The sequence below is a fragment of the Oryctolagus cuniculus genome, chromosome 4 (genome assembly GCF_051225735.1).
Source record: "Oryctolagus cuniculus isolate XC-2025 breed Fujian yellow rabbit chromosome 4, ASM5122573v1, whole genome shotgun sequence".
NCBI lineage: Eukaryota > Metazoa > Chordata > Mammalia > Lagomorpha > Leporidae > Oryctolagus > Oryctolagus cuniculus.
Genome location: NC_142870.1, coordinates 76,621,218 through 76,644,336, shown reverse-complemented (window position 1 = coordinate 76,644,336; position 23,119 = coordinate 76,621,218). Strand labels below are relative to the sequence as shown.

The following is a 23,119-nucleotide window of genomic DNA, read 5'->3' as shown; positions in this document are numbered from 1 at the left end:
GACATTTCCTCACCATTAATGAGTCTGTTACACTGATGAGGGTGATTTCTTCTTCTTTTTTTTTCTTTTCAAAGAGAACACCATGTTTTCAAACTCAATACTGTCTCTCTCTCTCTCAAGATTTATTTATTTATTATTTGAAAGGCAGAGTTACAGAGAGGCAGAGACAGAGAGAGAGAGAGAGAGGTCTTCGATCTGCTGGTTCACTCCTCAGATGGCCGCAGTGGCCGGAGCTGTGCAGATCCGAAGCCAGGAGCTTCTTCCAGGTCTCCCATGCTGGTGCAGGGCCTCAAGGACTTGGGCCATCTTCTACTGCTTTCCCAGACCACAGCAGACACCTGGATCAGAAGTGAAGCAGGTGGGTCTCAAACTGGCACCCATATGGGATGCCAGCACTGCAGGCAGCAGCTTCACCCGCTACGCCACAGCACGGGCCAATGAGGGTGATTTCTTGCATGTACCTTTTAGCTACAGGTACCCAGCATCTCATCTCTTTTGAAATGCAAGCTAAATTCCTAAACTAACAGATCCAGAAATACAGACCTCCTAAGGGCACATTCTCATAAAATTGGCCAGTTAGGAAGGTGAGAAGGTTATGTTAGGGGCAAGTTCTGATTTAAGGAAATCCCTTGGAGTTAAGAAACAATCTTCAGGGCCGGCACTGTGGGTAGTAGGCTAGAACTCCACCTGCAGGCCAGCATCCCAATATGGGTGCCCTTTCGTGTGCCGGCTGCTTCACTTCCCATCCAGCTCCCTGCTATGGCCTGGGAAAGCAGTAGAAGATGGTCCAAGTCCTTGGGCCCCTGCACCCACGTGGGAGACATGGAAGAAGCTCCTGGCTCTTTGCTTTGGATTGGCTATTTGGGGAGTGAACAGTGGATAGAAGACCTTTATCTCTGTCTCTCCCTCTCTGCCTGTAACTCTGCCTCTCAAGTAAAGTAATAAATAAAATCTTAAAAAAATTAACCACCCTTCAAAAGGCAACAGCGCTGGGGCCAGTGATGTGTCATAGTCGGTAAAGCTGCCTGGGACATTGGCATCCCATATGGGCACCAGTTTGAATCCTGGCTGCTCCACTTCTGATCCAGCTCCCTGCTAGAGCAGTAGAAGATGGTTGAGGTACTTGGGCCCCTTCCACCCATGTGAGAAAAGAAGCTCTTGGTACCTGGCTTTGGCTGGCCCAGCCCCAGCCATTGCGACAATCTGAGGAGTGAACCAGCAGGAGGAAGATCTCTGTCTCTGTCTTTCCCTCTCTGTTACTCTGACTTTCTTTAAATCTTAAAAAAACAAACAAACAAACAAAAAAACAGCAGCACCACTGAAGATTTTTGGCACTGTTATCTTGCTTTCCTTTTTTTTTCTTCTCATTCTCTTACTCTCCTCCCCTTCCTCTTTCTATTCTTCTCCTTCTAAGATGCCAATATTGGTCAAATTCACATTATTTTATAAACTCTTAGAAAAGTACTTTTCTAGCCTTAAAATTTTTGGTTTAGATTTACTAAAAGTGCTACTTTAGGCATTTATGTTTATCATGCATCATCCTGTGCAGCCATAACACAGGAAATGCCTTTATACTCAGAGCCATGACCTCTTGAATCAATTTTCTATTCCAAATTGGTAATGTCAGTGGTTTTCAATAGTTTTTTCACTATACCATCAAAAGCATCAGTAACATGGCCTCTTCCAAAATAAGGGCCCGTTAGTGTTTTGGGATTTTTTCCCAATGTGCTGTGGCATTCCCTTGGCAACTTTTAATGCCAACAGGTGTCAATGAAAGGTTTCAGTCAGGTTTGCACAGGCACGGGCACAAGCAGTGACAGCTGTGTCATGACTTGGGCTTAGCCAATGGCAATTGTCAGGCCACATCTTAATTTTACAGACACTAAAATGTGAAAAAATAGCTATCAGAGAATTGGTGAAATATTGTAGTATAAACACAGAAAACTGTAGACTTGTCTCACTTAGGGAATATAGGCACAAACATTCTAGATAACTTGTTAGCAACCAGAATCATGCAATGCAGCTAAACAATAATAACCAAACGCCAGACTCTCAAGTCTGAGAAGTAGTTGGGCAATTGACAGGATGAGAAATCAGGGGAAGGTAGTTAAGCAGTGTCTAAGAGTGCTGGTGTGGTCTTTTTAAAAATCTTTAATTTTTGACAAAGCAGTACTTACTCAAGACCTGGAGCCCCAAGCCATGAAACCTACTTAAGTCATTTACCAGCTGTGTGACTTGGAGCAGTTCAAGTCATTCTCGTTCTCAGTGTCCTTGAGTGAAAGGAGACCATATCCACCGCCCTTTTCAGCTCTGACATTCCAGTGGCCCGTGAGTCTAGGTCACTTTCTCATCCCCCAGGAATCCAGCCCTGGTTTTGCATAGGATCTTGTACAAGCCAAATCCTGGTTACTCAGTGAGAAAACTGGTCACACTGCTCAATAAATCCTCCTGCTCTTTAATTTCACACAACAGTGTGGAGTCTAATCACAACTCAGATGGAAATAAAAAGTTGCCAGGTTCCCCTCCCCAACTTATTCCAGACAAATGTCCATGGGCTGGCTCTTTCTGAGCCCCTCATAAAAGCCTGGGTAGGCCTCCTACGCAGCCGCCTCAGTGAGACTCACAGGACCAGCCCAGCCGCTGCACTTGCTCTGACTGCACCTCAGAGCCACTCACGTGCGCAGAGACTCTTCCTTCCCGCAGCTCCTCAGTCTCCTCTGGATATTTCTTTTCTTTAAAATGAACTCACGTATTTTTATTTGCTTTTCTGTGGAAAAATGCAAAAGAAAATTTACCATTTTAACCATTTTGAAGTATACAGTTCAGGAGCACATCACATAACTGTGCAACCTACTAATTTCCTTTTTACATAAAAAAAATCACAGGCCTTAGTAATAAATTCAAACAGCACCTAAAGGTATAAAGTAATAAGGGAAAGTCTCCCAGTCATTCTTTCCAAAGAATATTCTTAAGCTTCTCCTGGAAACTTCCAGAAATATATTGAATGTACGTGTCTATATATATGTGTACTTTTATATTTCTATAGAATAAGCAAGTTTTTTATTTTTAAAGATTTATTGTGCTGTCCCTTGCTTTTTTCATTTAATAAAATGTTGTAGGAAGCAATATCTTGACATTGTTTCTATGTCAGCACATAAACCCCACCTCATTCTTGTTGTTTTAATTTTATTTATTTATTTATTTACTTATTTATTGAGAGAGAGTCAGATAAACTGAGAGATCTCCCATCTGCTGGTTCACTCCCCAATGGCTGCAACAGCTGGGGCTGGGCCAGGCCAAAGCCAGGAGTTCAGAATTAATCCAGGTCTCCCACGCAGGTGGCAGGGACTCAAGTACTGAGCCACTGCCTGCTGGGTTCCCAGGGTACACACTAAAAGGAAGCTAAAAATGGAAGCAGAGCCAGGACTTCAACTGAGACATTCTGATCAAGGATGTGAGCATCCCAAATGGAGTATTAACCACTATGCCAAATAATTGGTCCTTTTTGTTGCTTTTAAACATATGATATGAGATAGTTGACTTAACCAGTATCCTATTGATGACATGATTTCCAATTTGTTTTTGCCTTTGTTTTTTCCTTGCTGCTACTGTTGCTTTTGCTATTACAAATGTTCTCATAGTATATATAATTTGTCACACAGTAGCTCAGTTCTGTAGTCTCAATTTCTCACTGTGGAATTGTAGAATTAAAGGGAATGTGCATGTGACTGCTTTATTTTAAAGACCCTTTTCGATGGTGTATAAACACCATCGAAAAAAAAGTTTGCTTTTCAGTCATTGCTTTGAACTATGTTATATTGAATATTCTCCAGGCTCTTAAGGGTATCTTGAAAAGATTCCATAACTTTCCAGTGCTTTTAAAACTTCAAAGCTGATTCAGTGCTCTCCTCTACCCTTCAGAGACTTGAAGGGGCTCCTTCAGTGATGGATACAGGTAGGAGGAATGGAGGTTTGGAGAAAGGCAAACACCTCTTGACTTCTAACGTTTCTTGTTGACCAGGCTGCTTCTCTGGCCAACACAGGTTGTTGTCACTTGCATGTCAAGCATCAGGATTTTGAGTTCTTTGGTGAGTGGGAGTTCTGGTGAGGTTTCCCTCTGTTGAAGAGTTCCCAAATCTTAATTCCAGTTCGGTTTCTTCCAGCCCACTGAACCACTGGAGTCTACCTCACAGCTGTTGCTCCTGCATGGGTGAACTTCTTGGGTGGGTACTGGGAATTAAACCAAACCCAGACACTTTCTGCAGGGTTTTCCAACCCTCTCAACAAGCAAGTGTTATTGTCCTACCAAGGGGTATAAAGCAGGCAACTCTGCCCTTTCTCCAATTCTTTTCCCCACATCAGGCAGTCACGGGTGTGCCTATATAGCCTTCCATTAGGTAGTGAAACGTCTATCTCACTTTCTAGTTGGTATCTCTAACATAAACATATGTTGGTCAAAGGCCTCGAGAATCATCCATCTTAAGTTTAAAAAAAAAAAAAAATAGACCAGACTAAAACAATGAAGAAGGAAAAGAGATATGATAAAAGTTCATGAAGTCGGCCGGCGCCGCGGCTCACTAGGCTAATCCTCCGCCTAGCGGCGCCGGCACACCGGGTTCTAGTCCCGGTCGGGGCGCCGGATTCTGTCCCGGTTGCCCCTCTTCCAGGCCAGCCCTCTGCTGTGGCCAGGGAGTGCAGCAGAGGATGGCCCAGGTGCTTGGGCCCTGCACCCCATGGGAGACCAGGAAAAGCACCTGGCTCCTGGCTCCTGCCATCGGATCAGCGCGGTGCGCCAGCCGTAGCGCGCCGGCCGCGGCGGCCATTGGAGGGTGAACCAATGGCAAAGGAAGACCTTTCTCTCTGTCTCTCTCTCTCACTGTCCACTCTGCCTGTCCAAAAAAAAAAAAAAAAAAAAAAGTTCATGAAGTCATGGTTATAGAGATGGTAACCAGTGAGGACTTACCCTCCATCAAATTTCTAAGTATTTAAATCTTGAAGGAGGAAAATTTAACACAAGCAATACGTACAATAGGTCAAATCCATTTGAGAGAATCTACTAAAAAATAATGCAAGCTGAAATATCAAAAAGATTTGAAGGAAACCGAAGGAAGATACATCAACATCGACCTTCTTCTTAAGGAAGAATAAACTTGAGGGACTTTATTGTAACTTTCTGAGGCTATGGAACAGAGCCAATACACACTGTGTGCTTTGGATTCGCTCTGGAGGTACAGCCCTCAGTTGAGATAAATGGAGATGACTCAGTTTAATGTCTCAAAGGAGGGGACCCAATTACACCAGACCTGGCTAGCCTGCTTAGGATTCTCTGGGTCTCCTTCTGTTGCCCAATCACTCTTTGACCTGCTGCTACTGAGTCTCTGACAAACTTCCATTTCTTTCTCTTTTTCAAAAAGTTTATTAATTTATTTGAAAAACAGATGACAGAGACAGGCAGAGAGAGAGAATCTTCTATCTGTTGGTTTACCCCCCAAATGCCCACAACAGCCAAAGCTGGGCTAGGTTGAAGCTAGAAGGCAGGAACTCCATCCAGGTTCCTGTAGGGGTGAGAGGAATCTCTGTACTTGGGCTGTCATCTGCTGCCTCACAGGAGCATAAACAGGATCAGAAGTGGAGGAGCTGGGATTCAAATGGGCACAACACGCATCCTAAGCTTCCATTTCTACTAGTACTCTTGCATACTCAGGTGGAAGAGATACCTGACAAATCCTGGCAATTTGTTATTATTCTCAGAGGAGTCTAGCTCCAGACTGAAATCCAATGTGTGATTTTTTTTTGGCTGACCACTGGCAATTTCAAGGCTTAGTCCAGCAGGCCTTGTGGAGGAGGAGCTGTCTCCTCACACCACACTTGATGCAGGGCCAGTGTCTTGCAGTTTCCTGGAAGGGGTACTGGTTAGCACTCAGACGTTTTTCTCCTTCTGAAACGAGCCATGCTCATATAGATAAATGCAGGTGGCTCCATTCAGAGGCCTCCTCTTGCAGCTTTGCTAGGCGCTTTCTTCCATTCCTAGCCCTTCTCTTTTCTCTCCAGCCCCCTGGCCTTGGATCCATTAAGAGGCAGGAGCTTTATGTTCAAGGGTTGTTGACGGTGAAATGACTCCCTGCATATGCATTGCAAAACTGAAAAGTTTTCCAAAATATGAACATTCATAGCCTGAATGCCCAGGAGTAAGAACAGAACAAGTAAAATTTGATACACCTAGAAGATAAAATATTATGCAAATATTTAGAGTGATAATGAACATAAATTTAAAAGTGTGTTATAAATAATTCCAAGTAGTGTGTACTCCACGTTTGCATTCATATAAAAAAGTGTTAATATAAGAGTTACCAGTGGTTACTGCTATAATCCAAAAGTTGTACCTATGAAATTTATATTTATTAAATAAACCCTTTCTTTTAAAAAAAGAAAAAGTAAAGAGTTACCAGTGGTTATCTCCACTATGCTACCAATAAGTGAAGTTACACATGCTTGACTTTCTTGCCTATGTATATTTTTTAATCTAGGATGACCATTATTTCTTTAATAAGAAAAAAATTTAAAGTTATTATATTTAATATGTATCCTCCTTGAATGAGAAATTATGTATCTAGGAATTCATCTTAAGGATATAATTTTAAGCACACATGTAAATATTTAGATATGGTAAAGTTTATTATAAATCTATTTATAATAGTGACAATTTAGAAATAATTCAATATCTAGTGTTGAAGACTGGGAAGGCACATTTCAACATATTCATAAATTGCAAAATTATGTAGTCAAATAAAATATTTAATGATCTGTGAAAAGTTTCACAATATATTGAGAGGTTAAAAAATCAGGTTACACAACAGTGTATTTTCATACCTTTGACCCAGCAATTCTACTTTTAGGAAATTCTAGCACAAAAAAACAAGTATAAATATCTTGGTTGCATCATCTCAGTAAAAAGTTAGAATCCACACAAATTTTATCAATGGAGAGTGCTGAGACAAATAACTACACTCACATAATGGATTACTAACAACTATTAAAAAGAATTAAATAAATCACTAAGTAAAACTGTTAAAGTGAATGAAAGAAATAGAAAATGGCATAGCATAGTCAAGATTTGTACGAGATTATGAAGTATGTTTTTATACTATTTCAATAGCTTTACTATAAGCACCTATAAATTTTGTTATAAGAAAAAGAATTATATGGCCAGCGCTGCAGCTCACTTGGCTAATCCTCCGCCTGCAGCGCCGGCACCCCTGGTTCTAGTCCCAGTTGGGGCGCTGGTTCTGTCCCGGTTGCTCCTCTTTCAGTCCAGCTCTCTGCTGTGGCCCAGGAGTGCAGTGGAGGATGGCCCAAGTGCTTGGACCCTGCACCCGCATGGGAGACCAGGAGGAAGCACCTGGCTCCTGGCTTCGGATCGGTGCAGTGCGCCAGCCATGGTGACCATTTGGGGGGTGAACCAATGGAAGGAAGACCTTTCTCTCTGTCTTTCTCTCTCTCTCTAACTCTGCCTGTCAAAAAAAAGGATTTTAAAATATATGCAATATTATCTATTGTATGTGTGTGTATGATGTGCATAGCAAAAACTCTGAAAGAATATTTATTAAAATATTTGAAATGGTTATTTATGGGTGATAGGATCAGTTGATTTTATTTATTATTTTTGTTATTTTAATCTGAAATTTTTATATTTTTTATAGTAAGAAATTATTTGTTTAAAAAACTTCCATTTAGCTTTTTTAAAGATTTTTTTTTTTATTTATTGAAAGACAGAGCTACAGAGAGAGGTAGAGACAGAGAGGTCTTCCATCCTCTGGTTCATTCTCTCAATGGCCACAATGGCTGGAGCTGAACCCATCTGAAGCCAGGAGCCAGGAGCTTCTTCCAGGTCTCCCATGTGAGTACAGGCCCAAACACTTAAGCCATCCTCAGTTGCTTTCCCAGGCTCATCAGCAGGGAGCTGGATCAGAAGTGGAGCAGCCAGGACTCGAACCAGTGCTCATATGAGATGCAGGCACTTCAGGCCAAGACTTTAACCCACCAAACCACAGCACTGGCTCCTGTTTTTCATTCCTAATGATGTCAAATTCCCTGCCCAGAGTCTTTCCACAGCTCCTGGGTTCCTCCTGCAGAAATGCAGCTTCTCACAGGCAAGAGGCAACTTAGCTAAAGGCAAAAAAGACAACAAAACCCAGTCATGGAAAACCACATATTTATGGTTCCAGTGGTATGAGAGCCCAGAACAGGGAAACCTATAGATACAGAAAGTAAATTAGTGATTTCTAGGGCTTGGGTGGGGCAGGGAGGCAGGGACTGGAAGGTGCTAGCTGAAGAGTATGGGAGTTTTCAAAACCTACCTCCTTTTATGCTTTATGGCATCTTATGTTGGGGAGTACGTGCTGCAGTGGTCTAAAAAATTTTAGATTTAAAGAAAGCTCCACACTCTCAAAGCCGTGCTGCTTTATTGTTCCCATTTTCCAGATGAGGACATTGAGGGAATGAGAAGAGGGTGTGTTGGCTGCAAGGCTTGCAGTGGAGGGGAGAAGCCTGCCTGTCTTGCAGTCCATGTCCATTCTGCCCTGCTGCTGTGGGGATTTCGGATATGTTGGAGACTGGGTATAACTAATCTTTCTTCTCAACAACTTCTTTTTAAAAATTATTTATTTATTTGCCAGGCAGACAGGCCAAGAAAGAGCCTTGGGTCTGTGCCAGGACCAAAGCAGGGAGCTGGGAATTCAATCTAGGTCTCCCATGTGGGTGGCAGGAACCCACTTGACTGAGTCATTACCACTGCCTCCCAGGGTCTGCTTTGGCAGGAAGCTGGAGTCAGGAGCTCTAGTTCGGAATTGAATCCAGGCACTCTAAGGCAGGATATAGGTGTCTTTTTAAAAAAAAAATTTTTAATTTGACAAATAGAGTTAGACAGTGAGAGACAGAGACAGGGAGAAAGGTCTTCCTTCCGTTGGTTCACCCCCCAAATGGCCGCCATGGCCAGAGCTATGCCGATCCGAAGCCAGGAGCCAGGTGCTTCCTCCTGGTCTCCCATGCGGTTGCAGGGGCCCAAGCACTTGGGCCATCCTCCACTGCCTCCCAGGCCACAGCAGAGAGCTGGACTGGAAGAGGAGCAACCGGGACTAGAACTGGCACCCATATGGGATGCCAGCGCTGCAGGCAGAGGAGTAACCAAGCGAGCCAGGGCACCGGCCCCATGGATATAGGTGTCATAACCACTAGGCTAAATGTGCACCACCACACCATCCCTAAGTAGCCTGTTTATGGTATTCTTTTTAAAAAATAAAATGTGGTAAATTATAAGTAACAAAATTTGCCATTTTACTAATTTGTAAGTGCACAGTTCTATGGCATCATGTAGTTCATATTGTCATGCAACCACCACCACCATCCAACTCCAGAGTCTTTTCATCTTCCCCAGCTGAGGCTCTATGTCCATTAAACACTCCCATTCTCCCCCCCTTGAGGCCCTAGAAACCACCACTCTACCCTTTTTCTATATGATTTTGATAACTCAAGGGAAGTGGAATCAGAGAATATTTAACCTTTTGTGATTGGCTTGTTTCTGTTAGCAAAATGTCTTCAAAATTCATCCATGTTCTTGTGAACATCAGAAATCCCTTTCTTTTAAAGGCTGAATAATATTCCAATGTACACTTAAGTCACATTTTGTTTACCCATGAATCTATTAATAGATACTTAGGTTGCTTCCAAGTTTTGGCTGTTGTAAATGGTGGTGCTATGAACACAGATGTGTAAATATCTCTTAAAGTCATTGCTTTATTTTTTATTTTTTTATTTTTTTTTTATTTTGACAGGTAGAGTTAAAGACAGTGAGACAGGTCCTCCTTCCATTGGTTCACTCCCCATTGCACCGGCCCAAAGCCAGGAGCCAGGTGCTTCCTCCTGGTCTCCCATGCGGGTACAGGAGCCCAAGCACTTAGGCCATCCTCCACTGCCTTCCCGGGCCACAGCAGAGATCTGGACTGGAAGAGGAGCAACCGGGACTAGAAGTCGGTGCCCATATGGGATGTTGGTGCCGCAGGCATAGGATTAGCCAAGTGAGCCACAGCACCGGCCCCGTAAAGTCACTGCTTTCAATTTGTCTGGACATATACCCAGAGTTAGAATTACTGGATCTTATACCAACTCCATGTGTAATTTTCCTGAGGAACCACCATACTGTTTTCCACAGTGGTTGCACCAATTTACTTTCTCACCAGCTAATGCTTCTTTTTTATTCTTTTAAGCATAAAATTATTCTAAAATTAACTATGGTGAGGTTTGCACATTTCTGTGAATACACCAAAAAACACTGACCTGTAACTTTTAAATTGATTACTTGTATGTTATATGAATACATAAACAAAACTTTTAAAAAAGGCCAGACAGACATTTGCTTCAGAGTACTGAGGCTGGGGCCAGCGTTGTGGAGTAGTAGGTTAAGCCTTCGCCTGTAACTCTGGCATCCTATATGGATGGCAATTTGAGTCCTGGCTGCTTCATTTCCAGTCCAGTTCCCTGCTAATGCACCTGGGAAAGCAGTGGAAGGTATCCCAAATACTTGGGCCCCTGCACCCACTTGGGAGATTTGGATGAAGCTCATGGCTTCTGTTTGCCCCCTACCCTGTCCGTTGTGGCCATCTGGGGAGTGAACCAGCAAATGGAAGATATCTCTCTTTCTCTCCTTCTTTCTCTACCTCTCCCTCTCTCTAACTCTGCCTTTCAAATAAATAAAATAAATCTTTAAAAACAAAAACTAAGCCTTTCTTGATTCCATCTCCAAGAAGGGCTGCACACCAGCAAGCTCCCCAGATTCAAAGGACTGAGTTTCCATCAAATGTGTTGGATCCTAGACCTCTGGCTTCAGGATTTATTTTATTTTATTTTATTTTATTTAAAAGGCAGAGACATACAGGGATCTTACATCTACTTTTTCACTCCCCAAATGCCCACAATAGCCAGGACTGGACCAGACCAACGCCAGGAGCCTGGAACTTAATCTGGGTTTCCCACATGGGTGGCAGGGACCCAAGTACTTGGGTTATCACCCACTGCCTCCCAGGATGTGCATTAGCAGGAAGCTGGAATTGAAAGTGTGTCTAGGACTCTAACTCAGGCACTCCAACATGGAAGGCAGGCATCCCAACCAATGTTGTAACTGCTATGTCAAACTGCACATCTGATTTTGTGGCGTCTGATGTGCTTGTTACATGGGGCCATAGCATATCAAATATTTGATGATGAAAGTGGGCTGCTTAATATCCACTTTATTAACTTAATTATCCTTAATATAATGTTGACCTACGTTCCCCACAGCTGTTCCCTGCTGTATCTTGTTGTTGCCCACCCCGTGGAATTCACGGCCTGACAAGTGAAGCCTAGCAGACAGCCAGCCTGCTAAGATCAAAATGGTAACACTTTCCAGTGACCTCCCATTCATCCCAACAAGCACCAACAAAAGATGCCTCTTACCTTTTCAAAGCCTTGCTTTGAAAGTTAACCAGAAGAGTCATTTAGGTGCATGACTGTAACATTAAAAAAAACACCCAACAATAAACTACTAATTACTGTGACTCAATGCCTTTGGTTCACACAGGGCTGGTATCCACACATGTAAGGACCAGCACTGTCCCACTTGCTTTATGGAAAACTACTTGATTTGTGCTCCTGAAACAATTCTTCCCCCTGTTATTGGACTCCTGGAGGGCATCTGCCCTTTTTCTTCAAATATCATACTGTTGATGCCTTTATTTCCTGGGATGGACTGCTCACACTGACATCATATTTAATTTTCTGAGACATGCAGCTGGTATTCAAACGAATATTCACTTCATCTCACTAGCTGTTTTTTCTTTATAAAATGAGGAGATTGAACTAGAATATCTTTAAGATTTTTTTGACACTCTCTATAGTCTGTGACTGTATACCAAATAAATTTTTGAGGAAGGTATTTATTTGGGGGTATTTTTCGTTTTCTTAACAATTTAGCCTGTTGTGGGACCCTTGTTCTCTATTCAGGGTCACCAACACTAACCATAAAGCTCTTCTGCCTTAGAAATCAATCAAGAAACTATTCAGTCTAGTCACAACCTATCTGTCCAATAATTTTCCATTACTCCCTTGTAAGAGCCCTCTGGTTCCATCTGAATATTCTTGCCTTCCTGTTCATACTCAAGTTCTTTCCTCTACTTGAATATCTTACCCTTCTCAGACCAGTTCAAGTGCCCTTTTCTCTACGAAGATGTATCCCTAAGGTCCTTGACTGAAGAGGCCATGACTTATCTATCATCAGCACTTATCACAAATCCTTAAACTAGAAAATTATTCTAAAATATTTGGTGATAATATTTCCACTTGAATTGTCATTATTTATGTTAATATCTTATCTCTACTATAAAACTACAGATTTCTTGAGGGTACAGTCCATGTACATAAATTTTTTTGACTTACCCATAGCTTCCAGCCATAACTTGCACAAAGTAAACATCAATAATCAGAGTTTGAGAATGAGAATCATATCTATCTTGCCTTGGGTTCTGAACAATACCACATCAATCCAGGAATCAGATAATTCAAGTGTTTTACGGTGATGCTAGATTTGAGAACACAGCTGGGCTTAAAAGTCAAAAGGAGCTTCATATTCCTTCCCCCCAAATTGAATTTGGCCACCCAAGCACAGGCAGGACTTGTCCAAACATAGCCCATCCATAAAAATAGGGTCTATTATGGTCTACCGTATAAGGAAGAGAATACTACATAGATCCTGTGGACAGGATCATTCCAAAGAAAGTCAAAGAGGGATGTCGCCATGTGTATGCATTGGTCCTTTTTCTAAAACAATTATGCAAACCACTTTCTCTCCCATAAGAGAAACAAATGGGAGGTAAAATCAAGGAGGACTGAAGCTTTCTCCCTAACACATCTGAGAAAGCGAAATAACTGTTTTTGGACCAAAGTTAAAAAAAAAAAAAAAAGGAAAGGAAGAGGTTTGTATTCCCTATACTTTATAAATATTTGTTGAAAAAATAATAACAAAAGAATGAATATCCTTCTGACACTAGTTAATTCTTAGAATGTTCTGTGAGGCCGGTGCTGTGACAACGTATCAGGTAAAGATGCTGCCTGCAGTGCCAGCATCCCATATAGGCACTTGTTCCAGACCCAGCTGCTCCACTTCCGATCCAGCTCTCTGCTATGACCTGGGAAAGCAGTAGATGGCCCAAGTCCTTGGGCCCCTGCACAATTCTGTGGGAGACCGAGAAGAACCTCCTGGCTCCTGGATTCAGATTGTTGCAGCTCCAGCCATTGCAGGCAATTGGGGAGTGAACCAGCAGATGGAAGACCTCTCTCTCTCTCTTTGCTGCTTCTTCTCTCTGTGTGTGTAACTCTGCCTTTCAAATAAATAAATAAATCTTAAAAAAAAAAAAAGAATGTTCTACTCACAATTTAGCCACAGCACTCTAGGTACCAGTGGAAGTTGGGGCCAGTCTAAGGAGTTCAATTTGAGGCCAAGCAGGGAAAATTCAGGAACCTGAGCTACAACTAAACCTCAACTTCTGATGCCACCAATTGATTAAGAAGAGCAAGGCCTGGAGATTCTTATGCAGTTCCAGGTCAGTTTCAAGATACAAATTCTGGAGCTTTAGTTTCAATTCCAAGTGGAACAAAATGAAAAGGTAATCAGGATGAGAAGAGAGTGGAGAACAGAGGTCATCTTTTTCCTGGGAAGGGTCAGCATGGGTGACTGGAAGCAAAACACTATAGGCCTTCACCTGGTCAGGGTTCATGAACTAACTTGATTCAGTGCTTTGATCTCACTTACTGGAATGGCTAAAACTGTGCCTGGAAGATTGTTATAATCTTGGAGATGGCAACTTATTAACAATCCAAATAGACCAATCTCATATCTGATCATCAGTCTGACAGAAATTAGAGTACTGGAGCATTTGGATATACATAGGATATATATTGTAACATTGATGTCAGTGATTTTTTTAATTAAAAGAAGTTGAATGTCATGGACAGGGGAACTCTAGAATAAATTTTAATATATTTATATTGCAGAACATTATGAAGAATCTAAAATAAAAGAGTAAATTAGAATCTTACCAGTTGAATTGAATTTTATCACTTATTATTTAATGAAAAACACAAGAAGCAGAAAAGTATATTTAATACGATAGTCCAACTTTAAACAGCCCTTGTCTCAACTGTTGAGGAACAGTTTTTTGTTTTTTGTTTTTTTAAGCAAATTGTTGAACTCTTTACTTAGTATTCAGTTGGTCTTCTGTGTATAAAGTTAACTGAAAATGGATCTTAGTGGAGAATGGAACTAGGAATGGGAGAGGCAGGAGAAGGAGGGGTGAATTGTGGGTATGGTGGAAAGAATCACTGTGTTCCTAAAGTTGTACTTACAAAATGAATTAAGTTTGTATTCCTTAAATAAAAGGTTTCTTTGGGGGAAAATAAACATGATATTCCATTTTGTAAAACAAACTAGAATAAAAATTCAGAGAGAATATATAGATATAGATATAAGTTTGGGAAAATTAAGGAAAACTATAAATTGCTTTTGACTTTTAAGTAGTTGGAAGTAAGAGAAAGTAGTGAGGGGGCAAGACAGGAAGAAAAGATTAGAATGGATTCAGAGGTTAAGATGCCCACATCCCATGCTGGATATATAGAATAATGCTTGGCTTCTGCTCCCAATTCCAGTATCCTGCTAATGTGCATCCTGGGAGACAGTAAGTGATATCTCAAGTATTTTGATCTCTGTCACTCATGTGAGAGACCTAGATTGTATTCTTGGCTTTTGGCTTCAGCCTAGCCCAACCCTGGCTGCTGCAGGCATTTGGGGGAGATCTCTATTTGTTTCTCTCTCTCTCTCTGCCTGTCAAATAAAAATAAAGACCAGAAAAGAAGGAATCGAAACAAAAGACAGAATGCATAAAATGATTCCATGTGTGCATACATGTACGGACAAGTGCATAAAGAAGGCATGAAAATATGATCACTGAAATATTAACAGTGGCTATTGCAGGATGTGGAGATTTATTCTCTTCCTTATACTTTTATGTATTTGATTTTTTAAAATAATAAGCACACAGGTTTTATACAACCAAAGAAAAGCTATTTGTTTGGAAATGTGTGTGGTCAATTGCTCTGAGGATGAAGATGAGTCAGAAACATACCTTGCCTTGCAGGCCCTGACAGTTGGTGGGGAGACAGGATGACCCAGCAGCTGTAACACAGTGGACTTCCTGAAAGCTGTCTCAGAGGCATGGAGTGCTGGGAAAGAGACATTAGCTGATCTCGCAGGTCCTACTGGGAAGGCATGGACGGACACGGGTAAAGGAGTAGGCACTTGAGATGGGTCATGAACATTTAGGAACAGTTCATTAGGTAAAGGTGGAGAAAAAGAAATCCAGGATAAAGGAACAGAGCAAAATAAACAGAGGCATTAAAAACCCAGGGAGGGTGGTATTTGGCCCAGCTTGGTATAACTGGAACCCGGGCAGTGAGTGAACAGAAAGTTGGAGAGACAAACTGGATTCCAATTGTGAAAATTAAGACCTCAACTCCAATTACACAGGGAGTTATGGCAGGTTTTAAGGCGAGAGGGAAGGTGTTTGTTTTCTTTGGTCACAAAAGTGACGTTAAGTCTGTTGGTGGTGAAGACAAACAGGAGGCAAGAAAACCACTCAGGCAGCCATTAAAAAAATTCAGCTACCGCTACAATCCAAAAGTTGTACTTAGGAAATTTGTATTCATTAAATAAAAGCTTTCTATTAAAAAAAAATCAGCCAAGGCAACCCAATCTAGCCAGAGCAAGCAGTGTGGGGACTGCAGAGGAGGCGACCCTTTCCAGAAACACTTCTGAGGTCAGTATAGCAAGAAAGACGAACACTTTTGTGCCTGGCACCTGAGAAGTTGGGTATACTCCAATCTGAGGTGGGGGCCAAGCTGGGAGAAAAATTCCACGTCTTGCAGAATCCAGAGAGGGGCGATGGGAATGATGGATTCAGAATCTAGAGGAATTCTGGAGCAAAACCAGAAGGGCAAGCATCCCCCATCTAGGCCCACAGAACCGAAGATCTGGTTCTGGGCTGTGAAGTCCGCCGCCAGGGGAAAGATGGACGCCCAGCCTCCCGCCCGCTCCCCCCAGAGAAAGCGCCTGGCTGTGCACACTGAGGCCCGGAAGGACCCCCTGGGGAAAAACCCCACCCAGAATCCAGACTCCTGGGGAGCCAGCTCTGCTCACCGCCTGGAGGAAACCGTGGCTATCCCTTCTTCCTCCGTTTTCCTCCTCAGTAGAAGCCTTTCTAAGAAGCCTTGGGGTGACACCGTGTGTAAAACATCCAAGAACGTCGTTCCCTCTCGTCCCCGAGTGGGGGCGGCTCTGCCCGGCTCCCCCCCCCGCCCCCCCCCCCAAAGCCAAGGGCGTCCTCGAGGCAGACGAGAAAACTGTGGGATTTCCCGACAAGCGTAAATAGGTTTGATGTTTTAAACGAAAAAGAAAAGGAAACGTCTAGAAGGGTTCCCAGGATCCTTTGGGCCCTCTCTGACTTAGCTCCTTTTCCTTCTCTTCCCTCACAGCGTGAGCGGCTGAGGGGACTGCAGACAGGGCGTCTTGCTCGCCGCCGCCTTTAGCATTCCTGCAACAATATCCTCGGCTTTCCGGTTTTAAAATAAATACAAACCCAACGTAAAGAATCTAGAAGCCCCCGAGAATATAAAAGGAAACGATTCAGTAACCCCGCCCCAGAAACAAAAATGAGCCTTTGCGTGGAACGCTTCCAGTCCCGCCACCGGGGCTCGTGTGTGGGACCCGCACCTGGGGCTCCACGGCCCGGGGCCAGCTCCTCCCGCAGCCGCTGGCCCCAAGCCCGGGAAGGGGCGCCGGAGGCGGGGCTGCCCCAGGGCGCCAGGCGGCTGAGTGAGGAGCTAGACGCCGGCAGCCGGACGGGCGGCGCGGCGCCTGGGGTCTGCGGGTGCCTGGTGGTCCGCACCGCCGAGCGCGGGTCCGAGAGCACCACGTGGGACGGCGCCAGGCGAGCCCCTGGAGCAGCGGCCGAGCCCCTGCCGCGACCCGAGGCGGCTCCGTCAGGGCACCGCACGCGGCAGACGTGGGCGCCACCCTCCGGCCGCCCCCACGCCCGACTGCCCTGGCGGCGATGGGCGCGGGTCCCTGCCTCTGCCCTGCCCGCCTATCCTGGTCCATTCCAGCCCCACCAACCCGCGAGAGACCCGGGGACTGCGGGCGTCCCGCGAACAGCCGCGAGCTGGGCGCATCGCGACCGTCGAGGACCCGGTGAGGTGAGCGCCGCGCCCCTGGGGAATCACCGGTTAGGGGTTTTGTTTGCAGGACCCTTCTGTGGACAAAACATCAGACAATGATAGTGCACGGGAAAGAGAGGGCCTTTCTCTCATCTCCAGAATCTGGGCCGAAACTTGCCAACGCCACCTTGTCACCCGTCAGGACAGCGAGCAGCACTGTTGGAAGAAGCGAGGGGCGAGTGCTGGGGTTCGGGGGCGGGGGGGAACAGGAAGAGCGACAGACCGCTGCCCTTGAGAGACCCGGCTCAGTGTCCCACCGCCTGGAGACTTCCCAGAGCCTTGTAGCAGAGCCTGCCGCCAGTCTGCCTCTCGCAAGGGGCAAGGTGATGCCCCAGGGTGCAGGGTGGCCGACGGGATGGGCGTCCCCGCAGGGCCTGTGAGGCCCTGGAAAGAGAACGTTTAATTGCCCGGCGGTCTGCCCGAGGGCTTTGCTCCTGGGCACAGGGGAGCCTTGCTCTGCCGCACGCTGCCAACCTCTTGTTAGAGCTCAAGGTACACGTGGGTTACTGCAGAGCACGAGCCGGGAGATCTTTCTTTAAAATCAAGTTTTGTTGTTCCCATTTAGGAATAGGCATCTCTAAATAGACGTTTGGAGATAGAAATCTGCGCGGAGACAAGTCTTGGCCTGGCCTACTCTTAGCACTTTGCTGGTTTTCTGGGTACTCGCATGCGTAACAGGGAATTACAGCCTAGAATGAAATGCTTTTGCCCAGGATGAAGAAGATAGCCTTGCATTTCTGCATCCCCAGGCAAAAGAGAGAGATGTTCAGGTGGGGGTTAAAACCTGGACAGCCTTGTAGATATAGTTGTACGAGTGTGAGGAGGCAGCCGGCCCATGGAGAAACTGGTTTTCTCCACGATGGCTGAGTTGTGTACAGAGGGTCTCCCAACAGGCTGGTTAGCGGCTGGGCTTGCAAAGCAGCTGTAGCTCCTTGGGCGGCTGCAGGTGGAGACACAGCTGGGGAAGCGCTTGCATGTGGATGAAGGCAATTTGAGTCTGAAGAACAAACTGCTCTCATAGGTGACCTAGGGACCTGGTGGGAGGGCCGGGAATGGCTCTCTGGGCCCCATTTTGGCAGCCTGATGCCACTTCAAGGCCACCACTATCTCTGGAATGTCCCCTGTGTTTCCACTTCTCTCTCACCTCCAGCTGTTAGCTTCTCCCTGCTCCCCAGAAAAGAGAGGAAGAGTTATGGGGACAGAGAACTTCCAGTCTGGTGAAGGCAGAGATGTAAAGGAGGAGAAGCCCCAGGGGTGTGTGGAATGAAGCATCTTGCAGCCTTTCAGAGAGTGGGAGAATAATGACCACAGGAAAGAAATTCTCTGCAAGGGAGACTAGGCACCGGTCAGTTTGTTTCCTGTTGAGGGTTGGAGTATTTCCTTCTTGTGTTTTTTTGGCCATAAGGACATTTCCAGAGGGGATTGGAGGACGATGTGGCCTTCTCTGAAAAGTGACCCTTCTCCCTGAATTCTCATTTTATTCCAGTCCTTTATAAGTTTTCAGAGAGTAATTGGGAGCAGGAAGAGAGAGGGAAAAAGTTCTGAGGCTCTGACACGGCACTTCATGCAATAAGGACGGAAGAGGGCAGAGAGGTGGAACTGAGAATTGAAAGGGTGTTTTACATTTAGTCCAAAGCCAGAGCCGATATTCTTCAGGAAGATAAACCACAATCTTTGTATTTTGTCACTGATGAATTTTGCCAGATAAAGAGTGCAAAACCCACCTCCCTGTTTCCTCCCCTGTCATTTTGTTATGAAAAATGTCAGATGTGTAGAGAAGTTACCTACATCTCTTTTTATAAAAACATCAACTTGTTAACAAAGAGCAAAGTTTAGAATCCAGATACATGTGATCTGGCCTTGGACTGAGCTGGAATCCACAGGGTTGGTTAAGAAGTAGATGTGTGAAGGATATTAACATCTTGAGATTTTTCTGATCTAAAGCAGCCCTTTGTCCTCCAACCCTGCTTTCTCTTTCTTCGTGGCACTTATCAGTACCTGTCCTTCTATAGTCTGTTTCTTTCATTTTTTTTAAGATTTATTTATTTATTTGAAAGTCAGAGTTACACAGAGAGAGGAGAGGCAGAGAGAGAGAGAGGTCTTCCATCCAATGGTTTACTCTCCAGCTGGCCGCAACAGCCAGAGCTGCATCGATCCAAAGCCAGGAGCCAGGAGCTTCTTTCGGGTCTCTCACTTGGGTGCAGGGGCCCAAAGACTTGGGCCATCTTCCACTGCTTCCCCAGGCCATAGCAGAGAGCTGGATTGGAAGTGGAGCAGCTGGGTCTCCAACTAGCGCCCATATGGGATGCCGGCACTTCAGGCCAGGGCGTTAACCAACGCTGCGCCCCTATCTGTTTCTTTCTTAATTGTGCATATTCCCTCCACTCAAATGCAAATCCAGAAGGAGAAGACATTTTTGTTTTATTTATGACAGTGCTCCTGTTGGCACATCCTAAGTAATAAATAATTATAGAATTAATCAGTGAAATTACACAAACAAGGCATTGGCTCCCAAAAGGGTTGTGAGACTCTTGGTAGAGCACTAGAAGTCCTTTCAGGTAATTTAGGCTAATCAATATTTTATAGGTAAGTGGTGATCCTGGAGATCAGTGGCTTCTTCTCTCCTCACTGTGCTGCTAAGCTGATTCCTGTGCTAGAGGCTGAGCCAGTTTTGAGAAACCCACAACACAAACAAGCTATAAAAATGTTCAGTCCTGGAAATTTTCCCTAGGCCCCATATAGTAACCTGCACCATCAAGAATCAGCCTTTGCTATGATTTCTGTTATACTGTTGGTTTTGCTGGTTACTGAACTTGATATAAATGCAGTTTCCCAGGGTATACTTTTGTGTCTGGATTTTTTGCTCAGCACAGAGTTTATGGGATTCATTCATATCAAGTGTGTCAGTAGTTCATTTCCTTTTATTCCAAGGTAATAGTCATGGTGTGACTATCATGTGTTTATCCATTCTCTTACTGAGAGACACAGGTTATTTCCAATTTGGGGCTATTTTATTTTATTTATTTATTTTATTGAATAAAACTGCCATGGCCATCTTTGCAGTACCCGCCTCATTTTGAGTTCTATGTGTGTTATTTGAACATGTACCTCATGTCACCAGTGCGGATAGAAGTAGGGCAAGAATGTGGGGGCTGGGATGGATGAGGCAGCCTAACTGCACCCCAGCCGGCTGCAGGGGGCCCAGCTGTGGAGGGTCCCTCCAGTGCACTGGAAGTGTTTGTAGATCATTGAAAGAGACCCTGTAGGGTGCCTGCTGCCATCTCCATTGTGTTCCACACCCCTCCCCTCACAGCCTCCCCAGCCTCCAAGTGCTGCTGAGTTTAAACATTAATGAGTAAGAGTCTTGTTCAGAGCCTGATGAAATATTAATGTGTTTCCATGGGGGCATTGGTTTCCATCTAGACTTCTCAAGGCATTTATTTCTCTCAGCTGCTGGTCATCATCATAAAGTACTCAGAGACAGATGATCAGGCCTGAGCACACCTGTGGGATTGAACCCTCCCTTGCAGAGCCCCTGCTTTCCAGGGGTGGGAGAGAAGGAGCACACAGAAAATCAGGCAGTAATGTCTGGGTCAGAAGAAGGACCACATGTGCTGATGAAAATGGCTTGAGGAAAGAAGAGCCAGTTTATGTCGTGCTGTGAAGGTGTGGATTCAGAGTAGATAGTGAGAGGAACTTGCTGGAATGGTGAGGAATTCATTCAGGCAGGATGCCTGAATTCCAAATGGAAGCCTAGAGGCATTGCCGTTGTAAGAGGCACAGTTACACTGACACTGAGGTGGTCAAGGGCTACACATACAACTAAGCTGAGAGCTCTAATTAAGTTATCACAACTTGCTGTGAATCTGCAGGCAGCGGGGAAGGCCAGCCAGGGCTCCCAGCTGGAGGATGGAGCACTCTTCCAGGAGAAATCATTAGTTTCCTCCAAAGAAAAAGGGGCTTTTGAGTCAGATTTTGAAGGAGGTGTGCCTGTTTGACTGGCAGGCGTGGTGTCAAAGGGCGTTTCCAGTTAGAACCCTTGAGCAGGTATTTGTGTCTGGAGCAAAGTGCAGGTGTGGTTTGAGTAGGGTAGAAGGGAGAGGGGGGAGGATCAGAGCAGACTTGCAATAAGAGATAAAGCCGGGAGCTAAAGGCTGGTTGATGAAGGGCACAGGAGTACGGACTTTAGTCTGTTTGTCCTAGGGAACCAGATGACTTTTGACCACACCAGAGATTGGCTCAAAATTTGAGCAAATTCCAGCACCAGCAAGGCCTTGAGGTATGTTTATGTACACTGCACTTCCAGAATATTCTGCCGTGTCCAGCCCAGGTGAGAGACTCTCAGTGGTGTTCTCTAAGGGAGGTGAATAGGAGGGTGTTAGATGGACTCTGCACCCCTAGGACTGACCTGAAGCAGATCGGGAAATCAGAATGCCTCAAGTCGCACTGCATTCCCAGGCTGCACGCTGCATCCTTTGATCTCCTTGGGACTGCTTCACCTCAGGGAGGGAGCTGAGAACGTCTAAGGGTCTTTTTCTCACCTGAACCCAAATCTGAGCCATTGTACTGGTGATGTGGGTTGCCAGGCAACAGAGGAAGTGCTGATGCTGGCTGGGCCAGGAAGCTGAGCTGAGAGAGGAGATGGCTCAGGGGCTTGAGGTAATGCAGATCCGGGGTCCATGGACAGGACCGCTGGAGCCCTCCATGTGTGTTCTTCCCTTCAGGTTGCAGGGTCCTATTCAGAACTGCCCATGATGAAAGCAGTGAAGTAGAGAGGGTGTTAGCCTGCCAGACATCTGTACCCTGTGCTTCTGATCAGAAAGACATTACTGTGGAGGTAATGGCCCTGGGGAAGTCAGTCTTCAGTGAAGAGCTTTGCCCGAATACTTGCTTCTCTGTGCCCATCGGGGGATGGTTCCAAGATTCCCTATGGACACCAAAATCTGCCAGTGCTGAAGTCCCTTATGTATTTGCATATTAACCTATGCATATCCTCCCAGATATAAATAATCACTAGATTACTTACAGTAGCTAGTACAATGTAAATGCTATGTAAAATAGTTGTTTTACTGTGTTGTTTAGGGAATAATGAGAAAAAATACTGTACATATTTGGTACACAATTTTTTTTTTAATATTTTTTTTTTTTTTTTTTTTTGGACAGGCAGAGTGGACAGTGAGAGAGAGACAGAGAGAAAGGTCTTCCTTTGTCGTTGGTTCACCCTCCAATGGCCGCTGCGGCCAGCGCGCTGCGGCCGGCGCACCGTGCTGATCCGATGGCAGGAGCCAGGAGTCAGGTGCTTTTCCTGGTCTCCCATGGGGTGCAGGGCCCAAGCACCTGGGCCATCCTCCACTGCACTCCCTGGCCACGGCAGAGGGCTGGCCTGGAAGAGGGGCAACCGGGACAGAATCCGGTGCCCCGACCGGGACTAGAACCCGGTGTGCCGGCGCCGCAAGGCGGAGGATTAGCCTAGTGAGCCGCGGCGCCGGCCTGGTACACAATTTTTTTTAATATTTTTGATCCACAGTTGATTGAATCACAGATACAGAGGGCCACGTTTATATAGACTCTATATAGAAACATCTGGAGGCCGGCGCCGCGGCTCAATAGGTTAATCCTCCGCCTGTGGCGCCGGCTCCCTGGGTTCTAGTCCCGGTTGCTCCTCTTCCAGTCCAGGTCTCTGCTGTGGCCCGGGAGTGCAGTGGAGGATGGCCCAGGTCCTTGGGCCCTGCACCTGCATGGGAGACCAGGAGGAAGCACCTGGATC

General features: G+C 45.0%; 1 protein-coding gene and 1 long non-coding RNA gene across 3 annotated transcripts in view; one reads left to right on the top strand and one right to left on the bottom strand.

The window, feature by feature from the left end:
- Window positions 1-2,439: 2,439 nt before the first annotated feature.
- LOC138849291 (uncharacterized) lies at window positions 2,440-16,488 on the bottom strand. 2 transcript variants are annotated; one of them, XR_016233127.1, is made up of 3 exons: window positions 16,277-16,441; window positions 15,207-15,303; window positions 2,440-2,767 (listed from the first exon to the last, which is right to left on the bottom strand). It is a non-coding gene; the product is annotated as an uncharacterized LOC138849291 (long non-coding RNA). The 2 variants fall into 2 exon arrangements; XR_011387910.2 differs by lacking the exons at window positions 2,440-2,767; window positions 15,207-15,303 and adding an exon at window positions 7,736-8,166 and having other exon boundaries at window positions 16,277-16,488.
- Window positions 16,489-16,941: 453 nt separating this feature from the next.
- GPR156 (G protein-coupled receptor 156) overlaps window positions 16,942-23,119 on the top strand; it is a 114,645-nt gene continuing 108,467 nt past the window's right edge. The window contains exon 1 of the mRNA XM_002716658.6: window positions 16,942-17,331. The gene's annotated coding sequence lies outside the window, so the exon portion shown is untranslated. The remainder of the gene's footprint in view (window positions 17,332-23,119) is intronic.